The sequence below is a fragment of the Halichoerus grypus genome, chromosome X (assembly GCF_964656455.1).
Source record: "Halichoerus grypus chromosome X, mHalGry1.hap1.1, whole genome shotgun sequence".
NCBI lineage: Eukaryota > Metazoa > Chordata > Mammalia > Carnivora > Phocidae > Halichoerus > Halichoerus grypus.
Genome location: NC_135727.1, coordinates 1,946,341 through 1,957,064, shown reverse-complemented (window position 1 = coordinate 1,957,064; position 10,724 = coordinate 1,946,341). Strand labels below are relative to the sequence as shown.

Genomic DNA, 10,724 nt, shown 5'->3' with positions numbered 1-10,724 from the left:
TACCTGGGTTCTTATCCGGACTGGTTCTCTCATGACTCTGTACTGCTTTCCCTCCATGCCCTAAAGCTTGGATCTCCTGAAGACACTGTATCACCCTATAGAAGGGTTCCACTTCAACCCACCCTTGATTGCACAAAGAGGTCAGGAGCTTACTTTTATTTTTCCACTAGATGTAGTTCCTGGTCCCCATCCTAGCCTTGCCAGATGCCCATCTGGGGAGCCCTATTTCCCAGTAGTCGCTCATGACATTGCCCACTGGCTTCCCGGAAGGGAACTCTCAGGGAAGCTGAGGCCAAACCCTGGCCCAGAAACTCTGTGCAGCTTCTCTTCAAGTGTTGAGGTTGCTCTCTCCAAAGGCAGCAGAAACTTTGTATCCAGAGAAGTCATCGCCAAACCCAAGGTCATCTAGGTTTTCCCCTAGGTTATCATCTTCTGAAATTTTATAGTTTGGCATTCTATGTTTCAGTCTATGATCTATTTTGAGTCAATTTTTGTGAAGTGTGTGAGGTCCATGTCTAGATTCATTTGTTTGCATGTGGATGTCCAAGGTATTCCCACACCATTTGTTGAACAAATTATCCTTTCTCCACTGAATTGACTTTGCTCCTTTGTCAAAGATTAGTTGACAGCATTTGTAAGGGACCATTCATGCTATTTCATTTGGCAAAACTGGAAACCCTGCTGATGGCATGGAGGAAGCAAATGGGGGGCCCAGGGGGCTTCTCATGTTCTGTATGAGAACATATCTTGGCTCTTGGGAACATGGGTATTTCCTTTTCTAGTTTTTTTTTTTTTAATACAGATGTGCAGATTCAGATTACTCACTATCCATAAAATTTGTCCACTCAAGGCCCACTTACATTTTGTTTATTTTTAAAATAAGCTGATTAACACCCATGAAACTACTACCTGACCCCGGCATGGAACCACTACCAGTAACTTACATATACCATCATGACCCCGCAGTGGCCAATAGCCTGCATTAAGATTTATCATTCTCTTGCTTTTTAAAATTGCAACAGAGGGGCGCCTCGGTGGCTCAGTCATTAAGCGTCTGCCTTCGGCTCAGGTCATGATCCCAGGGTCCTGGGATCGAGCCCCGCATCGGGCTCCCTGCTCGGCGGGAAGCCTGCTTCTCCCTCTCCCACTCCCCCTGCTTGTGTTCCCTCTCTCGCTGTGTCTCTCTCTGTCAAATGACTAAATAAAATCTTTAAAAATAAATAAATAATAAATAAAATTGCAATAGAATATGTATAAGACAAAATCTGCCATTTTCACCCTTTTTAAGTACAATTCAGATGCATTAAGTACATTCCTAATGCTCGACTCACCGCTATTTCCAAAACCTTTTCATCATCCCTTAAGTCCGTTTCCATTAAGCACTGGCTCCCCGTTCCCCTCCTCCAGCCCTGGTAACCTTTACCTACTTTCTGTCTGTGTGAATTTGCCCATTCTGGATGTTTCATTTAGGTGGAATTATGTAATATTTGTCATTTTATACCTGATTTCTCTCAATAATGTTTGCAACATGTTGTAGCATGGATCAGAACTACATATATATTTTTTAATTTTTTTAAATTTTATTTATTAATTTGTCAGAGAGAGAGAGAAGAAGAGCACGAGCAGGGGGAATGGCAGGCAGAGGGAGAAGCAGACTCCCCTCGGAGCAGGGAGGCCGATGCGGGGATTGATCCCAGGACCCCAGGATCATGACCTGAGCCAAAGGCAGATGCTCAACCCACTGAGCCACCCAGACACCCCTGTATTTTTTTATTTTTATTAATTTTAATTTTTTTACATATCTTTTTTTTTTAAGTTCCCTCCAATTAAAAAAAAAATATTCCCTCCCATTTCTGTGAATCTGTGACCCTCAGGATAGGGAGTCCACTCCGCTGGGGAAGGAGGTGGACAACTTTCACTTCTCTGCCGTGGGAGGTCTCCAGGCTGCTCTCCCAGGTAAGTAAGAATGACTATTCCTCAAGAAGCAAATGTCCCATCAATCACTTTAACCTGAAAGATTCAATCTCCATAGAGACTGCCAAAAAGTGCCAATGCCAACTATATTTCAAGTCGTCATGGAGGGAAAATTAGCAATAATCGTGCCCCAGATAAACCTCATTGGCTACGCTGCTGCCGCACAAACTAGAACTTCATATCCTTTTAAGGCCACATGGTATTTCAACGTATGATGGACCTCATTTGTTTCTCCATTTATCTGTCAGTCGGCATTTGAGTGGCTTCCCTTTGTTTTTATATTTTTAAAAGATTTTTTAAAAAGATTTTTATTTATTTATTTGACACAGAGCACGCACGAGCTGGGGGGAGCGGCAGAGGGAGAAGGAGAAGCAGACTCTCCGATGCGGGGCTCGATCCCAGGACCCTGGGACCATGACCTGAGCTGAAGGCAGACGCTTAACTGACTGAGCCACCCAGGCACCCCTAAAATATTTTCGAGTATAGTTGACACACAATGTTACATTAGATTCAGGTGTACAATTAAGTCTGTGTTATGCTGTGCTCACAAGTGTAGCTACCTTCTGTCACCACACAATGCTATTACAATACCATTGACTATCTACCCTATGCTGTGCCTTTCATTCCTGTGGCATTTTATTTTATTTTATTTTTGAGAGAAAGAGAGTGTGCAGGGGAGGGGCAGAGGGAGAAGGAGAAAGAGAATCCCAAGCAGTCTGCCCGCTGAGTGCGGAGCCCAACACGGGGCTTGATCTCACGACCCTGAGATCATGACCTGAGCTGAAATCTAGACTTGGATGCTTATGCAACTGAGCCACTCAGGTGCCTCTCCTGTGACCTTATTTATTTCATAACTGGAAGCCTGTATCTCCTACTCCTTTTCACCCATTTTGCCCATCCTTTATTTTTATCTTTTTTAAAGATTTTATTTATTTATTAAAGAGAGAGAGAGAGAGAGCGCAGGAGCAAAGAGAGCAGAAGGCAGAAGGAGAAGCAGGCTGCCCCTATTTTATTTTATTTTTTATAAGATTTTTATTTATGAGGGGCACCTGGGTGGCTCAGTCGTTAAGCGTCTGCCTTCGGCTCAGGTCATGATCCCAGAGTCCTGGGATCGAGCCCCACATCAGGCTCCCTGCTCCGCGGGAAGCCTGCTTCTCCCTCTCCCACCCACCCCCTTGTGTTCCCTCTCTTGCTGTGTCTCTCCCTGTCAAATAAATAAAGAAAAAAGAAAAAAGAAAAAAAAGATTTTTATTTATGAGAGAGAAAGAAAGAGAGAGAGCATGAGCAGTGGGGAGAGGCAGAGGGAGAAGGAGAAGCAGACTCCCCGCTGATCTGGAAGCCCAATGCAGGACTTGATCCCAGGACCCTGGGATCATGATCTGAGCTGGAGGCAGACACTTAACCGACTGAGCCACCCAGGCCTCCCATTTAAAGAAATTTTTATTTTATTTTTTATTTTTTTTAAAGATTTTATTTATTCATTAGAGAGAGAGAGAGAGAGAGAGAGCACACAAGCAGGGGGAGAAGCAGAGGGAGAGGGAGAAGCAGACTCTCCGCTGAGCAGAGAGCCCAATGTGGGGCTCGATCCCAGAACCTGGAGATCATGACCTGAGCCTAAGGCAGACGCTTAACTGACTGAGCCACCCAGGCGCCCCTAAAGAAATTTTTAAATCGTAGTGACACACAATGTTATATTACTTTCAGGTATACAACATGGCTATTTGACAATTCTATACATTATGCTATGCTCACTAAGTGTAGTTACCATCTACATTATTACAATATTATTGACTGTATTCCCTATGTTGTACTTTTCATCCCTGTGACTTATTTATTTTATGACTGGAAGTTTGTACCTCTTGATCCCCTTCACCTATTTTGCCCATCACCCCACCTCCTCCCCTCTGACAACCACCAGTTTGTTCTTTGTATTTATGATTCTGTTTCTGTTTGTCTCTTTTGTTTTTTAGATTCCACGCATAAGTGAAACTATATGGCATTTATCTTTCTCTGCTTTGTTTTCTTCAATAAAGCTTTATCATATATTTCTTTCTTTAGAGAGAGAGAGTGAGTGAGTGAGCTGGGGGCAGGGGACAGGGAGAGGGAGATGGAGAAAGAGAATCTCCAGCAGACTCCCTGCTGAGTGCGATCTCATGACCCTGAGATCATGACCTGAGCTGAAACCAAGTCAGATGCTTCACAGGCTGAGTCCCCCAGGCACCCCTACATCACCTTATTTTTGAACTTTATACAAAAAGAATCCTGTCTGTAGACTTCTGGGACTTACTTTTTCTCCTCAACATTATATAATTAAGATTTTTGTTTGTGTGCACATCTCGTAGTGCAACATATGGATGTTTTTCTCCCATATATGCCCAGGAGAGGAAAATCTGCATGTGTTCAATTTCATAGGTGGGGCCTAATTGTTTCCCAAAGTGGCCCTACCAATTTGTACTCCTAGCAAGATACAAAAGAGCTTTGGAATCTATGTCTTCTTCAACTTTTGCTACTTTCAGACTGTTTCTGCCAGGTCGGTGGGTAGAAATGGTCTCCCACTACAGTCTTGCATTTCCCTGATTACTAGTCAGGTGGATCTTTTCTTCAGTGGTTTCTTGGCCATATGCGTTTTCTGTTCTGTGTTATACCTGGCTTTGTCTTCTGCCAGTTTTTGTATTCTTTCCCTTCTGTTTATTGATTTGTAGGAGTTGTTTACATATTCTGAATACTAACCCCTTGCCAATTACATGTATTGCAATTTTCTCTCAATCTGTGGCTTGCCTTTTCACTTTCTTTAAGAAAATCTTTGGTCAGCGGAAGTTCCCAAATCCAATATAGTTAAATCGACCAATATCTTTTTCAGGGGATTACTACTTTTTATGTCTGGTTTCAGAGATCTTCCTTACCCCAAGGGCAGAAAGATACTCACCTACATTCACTTATACGAATTTTACAATTTTTTGATAAGTCACGTTATTTCCTGGGCAAGCGTCTGTTCATTCATCTTCTTCAGGGGTGTATTACCTAGTCTTTTTTTAAACTTTATGTATTTTTTTAAAAGATTTTATTTATTTATTTGACAGAGAGAGAGAGATAGCGAGAGCAGGAACACAAGCAGGGGGAGTGGGAGAGGGAGAAGCAGGCTTCCCGCCGAGCAGGGAGCCCGATGTGGGGCTCAATGCGGGGCTGGATCCTAGGACCCTGGGATCATGACCTGAGCTGAAGGCAGATGCTTAATGACTGAGCCATCCAGGCGCCCCTAAAGTTTATGTATTTTTAAGTAATCTCTACACCCAACGTAGGGCTTGAACCCACAAGCCCAAGATCAAGACTAGCATGCTCTTTGTACTGAGCCAGCCAGGTGTCCCATGTATTACCTAGTCTTGACTTTTCCTCTTCCATAAAACCAACAATAAACATAATACCTAAACCTACTTGAGAGAGTACAGAACAGGGGCGCCTGGGTGGCTCAGTTGGTTGAGGGTCTGAGTCTTGATTTCGGCTCAGGTCATGATCTCAGGATCTTGGGATAGAACCCTGAGTTGGGCTCTGCCTTCCCCATGGAGTCGGGTTGAGGATTCTCCCTCTCTCCCTCTTCCTCTGCCCCATCCCCCAAATAAAAATAAATAAATTTTTAAAAAGAGAGAGTACAGAAGAAAACCTATGGACAACTCTCACTTTTGAATACAAGTGCAAACATTCTAAAGTAAAGATAGGCAAGACTCCAACGATACAGCAAAAGAATAAGATATGATGTATGACCGAGTAGGGCCTAGTCCATAACTACAAGGCTAGTTCAACATCAGGAAATTCTTTCATAGAAGTCATTACACAGGAAATCAGAGGAAACTGCTTCATCACATCAGTAGGTGCTGATAAGGATTTGATAAAACTCAACATTCACTCTGTTAAAACTGAGTACAAATGTATGAATATGGGGGTGAGAGACAGTGCTTTGACCCTTCTGGAGATCTTCCAAAACCAGTGAGGTGCATGGAAACCCTCTACCAACTCCATTTTCAGCAAAATGGCCCCACGCAAAGTGTAAGGGCCTCCCAAAGCAGTTAGAATTTAAATGGAAGCCACACGGGACAGGTATGCAGAATAAAGAGTGAGCTGCCTCATAATAGCATATCCCAGATAAGACCAGTGCACTTTGTCTAAGTACAGGGTTTACTGAGAAGTGGGAAACCTATATCCCCTGCATACAGCAAGAACTACAGGACTTCGGGAACATCGGGAGGACATAGAACAGAAGCCACTTAGGGGATACATGCAGTTAAAAGGCAAAGAACATAGCAAAGAAGGGGAGCCTGGGTGGCTCTGTCGGCTAAGCATCTAACTCTTGATTTTGGCTCAGGTCATGATCTCACCGTCATGAGATCAAGCCCTGAGTCAGGTTCCATGTGGGGCGTGGAACTTTTTTGGATTCTCTCTCTCCCTCTGCCCCCCGCCTAAAAAAAAAAGACCATAGCAAAGCCGCCAAGGGGCAACACGTTTCAGAAAACACCTGAAACAAAGTACACTTCAATCTTGACTACTGCCTGAGACTATGCACAAAATCAATCCCAATTGTATTGAAAATATAAAAATAAAAGACAAAACAACAAAGCTTGTAGAAGACAACGAGGGAACATCTTCACCAAATTGGCCTAGGGTTGGCAGAGCTCAGAAAATGCTAACTTACTGGGGCGCCTGGGTGGCTCAGTCGTTGAGCATCTGCCTTCGGCTCAGGTCATGATCCCAGGGTCCTGGGATCGAGCCCCGCATCGGGCTCCCTGCTCGGTGGGAAGCCTGCTTTTCCCTCTCCCACTCCCCCTGCTTGTGTTCCCCCTCTCGCTGTGTCTCTCTCTGTCAAATAAATAAATAAAATCTTTAAAAAAAAAACTTGAAAATGCTAACTTATCAACATTTTCCCTATGGTTAGTGCTTTCTGTGTATTAAATCTTTCCCAACCCCAAGATCATGAAGATGTTCTCTCCTTGTCTTCTACAAGCTTTGTTGTTTTGTCTTTTATTTTTATATTTTCAATGCAATTGGAATTGATTTTGTGCATAGTGTCAGGCAGTAGTCAAGATTTTTTTTCTAAGAAAGAAAGGAAAGGAGAGAAAAAGACTTTTCCAGGCTGAAGAGGAGGGCTCTATAGATTCTTGTCAGCAGGCCCAAGGTGGTTGTTTTGATTGTTGCTTTAACAATGCCAGGAAGCCAACCAAAGTACTCCCTCTCTTTAAAAGGACATTGCAATGAGATGCAAGTCCCTTTGGGGACCTGGGGGCATTTGCGTATACAGATGGGTCTTGGTTACTTTTAAATTTGAAGGGAAGCCCTTGGAAATTCTTAGGGTCAGATCACAATTGCCTCCAGGAGTAAATGCAAACTAGGGGTTCCTGGGGAGGGGATATTGTCCATTCTCTCCCTCCACTCCTCTAAACGCTAAAGTTCATTGAAATGCAAGTCCCTTTGAGGGCAGAGGCATTTGCTTATCCATACCAGGTCTGGGCTACTTTTTAAATTGTAAGGGGGCCACTGGAAATTCTCAGCGCCAGATCACAGTTGCTTCCTGAAACACAGGCATCTTTTGAGTTCCTGTGGAGTGGATATTGTGAATCGATCACACTGACAATTCTCAGATGGGCCCATCCTCTCCTTTCTGCCTCGGGTCCCACCATCTCCGCACCGACTGTGGCCTCCGAACAGCTTTCTGAATTTAGTTTCCACCCCGCTCACCCGTCTTTCCTGAGGCTCCCTGAGAGACCCTTTGCAAATGCAGCTGTGGCCTTAGGAAGGGGTGGTGCCCGCAACTGGGGTGTGTGTCCGGAATTCTCTTCTACTCTCTTTGGGTCTCGAGCTGGGTCTAAGAATGAAACTGACGTAAGACAGATGAACAGGAGAAAAGCACAGATTTTGTTGAATTTCTGCAGGTACACGGGGAAGCATGAAGACCTGAGAAAGTGAGTGACCAGAGCGGGCAGCTTTTCTACCTTTTATACAAAGAAACAATGAATCTGAAAACTTGACAAGACAGGGGGTAAAGGTGAGTTTAACAAGGTTTGTTTGTACAGATTTCTGGGCCCCTAATTACCCACATACTTTTGATATTAACACTCATTTTTTTTTAAAGATTTTACTTATTTATCAGAGAGAGAGCGCGCAAGCAGGGGGAGCGGCAGGCAGAGGGAGAAACAGGCTCCCCACCGAGCAAGGAGCCCGATGCAGACTTGATCCCAGGACTCCAGGATCATGACCTGAGCCGAAGGCAGACGCGTAAGCGACTCAGCCACTCAGGCATCCGCCAATACTCATTTTTAAAATAAATTCATTTTACTCTTAGTCAGCTTGATCACACATTAAAATTCCCTTTCAAAGATTCCATTCCACATTCTGATTTTACACTATTTTCTTTTTTTTTTTTACAGTCTCAAGATCAAGAGTCACATGCTCTACCACCTGAGCTAGTTGGGCATCCCTGCTTTTCTTCTTTAAACAATCAACCTCACTTTAAGACAAAATTACTTTCTTTTCCCTCAATAAAAAAATGCATCTCCATTCCTCATACCTTCTCTTACCAAAAACAAATCTTACCCTCCTGGCATTCAAAGCTGTTTCCCTTATTATTCCTTTTTTTTTTTTAAGATTTTATTTATTTATTTGACAGAAAGAAAGCAGAAGCAGGGGGTGTGGCAGGCAGAGGGAAAAGCAGACTCCCCGCTGCGCAAGGAGCCCGAGGCGGGACTCGATCTCAGGATCCCGGGATCATGACCTGAGCCAAAGGCAGACACTTAACTGACTGAGCCACCAAGGCGCCCCTCTCTTATTACTTCTACTAGCATTAATTACATATATTACTTAGAATTCTTAACCCTTAGAAACCTTAATTTCTAGTGAAAACTAGGAAGTATTGTGAAATATACGAGGATTCTTTTGATTTGCAAATTTGAGTACATTTTATAATTTCTAGAAGCATATATATATATATTTTTAAAAGATTTTATTTATTTATTTGCCAGAGAGAGAGGGAGAGTACAAGCAGGGGGAGTGGCAGGCAGAGGGAGAAGCAGGCTCCTGGCTAAGCAAGGAGCCCGATGTGGGACTCGATCCCAGGATCCTGAGATCATGACCTGAGCCAAAGGCAGATGCTTAACCATCTGCGCCACCGAGGCGCCCCAAGAAGCATATATTTTTTAAGGTTTATTTACTTATTTGAGAGAGAGAGAGAGCACAAGTGGCGGGGAGGGGCAGAGGGAAATGGAGAGAATCTCAAGCAGACTCTTTGTTTAGCATGGAGCCTGACATGGGGCTCAATCTCACAACCCTGAGATCGTGACCTGAGCTGAAATCAAGAGTCAGATGCTTAGGGGTGTCTGGGTGGCTCAGTCGGTTAAGTGCCAGCTCTTGGTTTCGGCTTGGGTTGTGGTCTCGGGATCCTGGGATCAGCCCTACCATAGGCTCTGCGCCCAGCGGGGAGTCGGCTTGAGGATTCTTTTCTCTCTCCCTTTGTCCCTCCCCTCCCCACTCGAGTGCGCGCTCTCTCTCTAAAAAAGATAAATAAATCTTTAAAAAAGAAAAGAGTCGGGGGGGCGCCTGGGTCAGTTTAGTGTCTGGCTTTGACCCAGGTCATGATCCCGGAGTCCTGGGATCGAGTCCCACATCCGGCTCCCTGCTCAGCCAGGAGCCTGCTTCTCCCTCTCCCTCTGCTTCTCCCCACACCACTCATGCTCTCCTCCTCTCATAAATAAATAAAATCTTTATTAAAAAAAAAAGAGTCACTTAACCAACTGAGACACCCAGGGTCCCTGAAACAGATGCTTTTTTGAATAGCTATAAATTAAAGAGCAGTCGATGTACTAGCACATCCAAATCTTGTTTAGTTTCTCTGTTATAAAAAGCCAAGAGTAGATAAATTGCCTTGAGGAAGAGCTCCAGCAGGCCTGACCACCCAGACCAGTTTGAGCTCAACCCTGACTCACACCTGTGCAGACAGACCATGGAGTGACCCATGGAATGACCAATAACCACCTTTACCTCATTAATAATACTAAAATCTCCGCCCAAGGAGGAGCACAAGCCTCATTTATATGACATACAATGTATGTATAGGCATGTTTCCTTAAGGCCCACGAGAAGCTTTTTTTTAGAGGGAAGGGGAGGGGCAGAGGGCGAGGGAGAGAGAGAATCTCAAGCAAGCTCCACGCCCAGTGCAGAGCCCCACACCAGGCTGGATCTCACAACCCTGAGATCGTGAACTGAGCCCAAGTCAAGAGCCAGACACAACCAACGGAAGCTTCCAAGCGCCCCACAAGCAGCCTTTCTGCCTGCCTCTGCATAGGATGGCCAGGCTTCCCTACCTAAACATGCATCCTACCCCTAAACAAAAGGAGCTTATTCCCCTTGATCAAAAAGTCACGGCTTTGGAAGTTATTCTCCGAGCTCTCCTTATTTCCTGCCAATAAAGTTTACTTTGTGCGACAACCCCACCTGGTGTAACTGTGACTCCCCAAGGAGTGAACTCAACAGTGGTTTGGTTACATAAAGAGATACTTGTTTTAAAAAGAAAATGCCTCTTCATTGCCAGAGTTTTGCCATCCTTGTAACATGGCAGTGGTCTGCTCCTAGATCAGAAATTATGATGGCCAGGGGCGCCTGGGGGGGCTCAGTCGGTGAAGTGTCCGACTCTTGAATTCAGCTCACGTCATGGTCTCAGGGTTGTGAGATCGAGCCTCACGTTGGGCTCCGAGCTGGACATGGGGCCTGCT

At 44.5% G+C, this 10,724-nt stretch overlaps 1 pseudogene; it reads right to left on the bottom strand.

Annotated features, from left to right (window-relative positions):
- Nucleotides 1-2,023: 2,023 nt before the first annotated feature.
- LOC118553454 (U4 spliceosomal RNA) lies at nt 2,024-2,149 on the bottom strand (annotated as a pseudogene).
- Between the last annotated feature and the right edge of the window lie 8,575 nt (nt 2,150-10,724).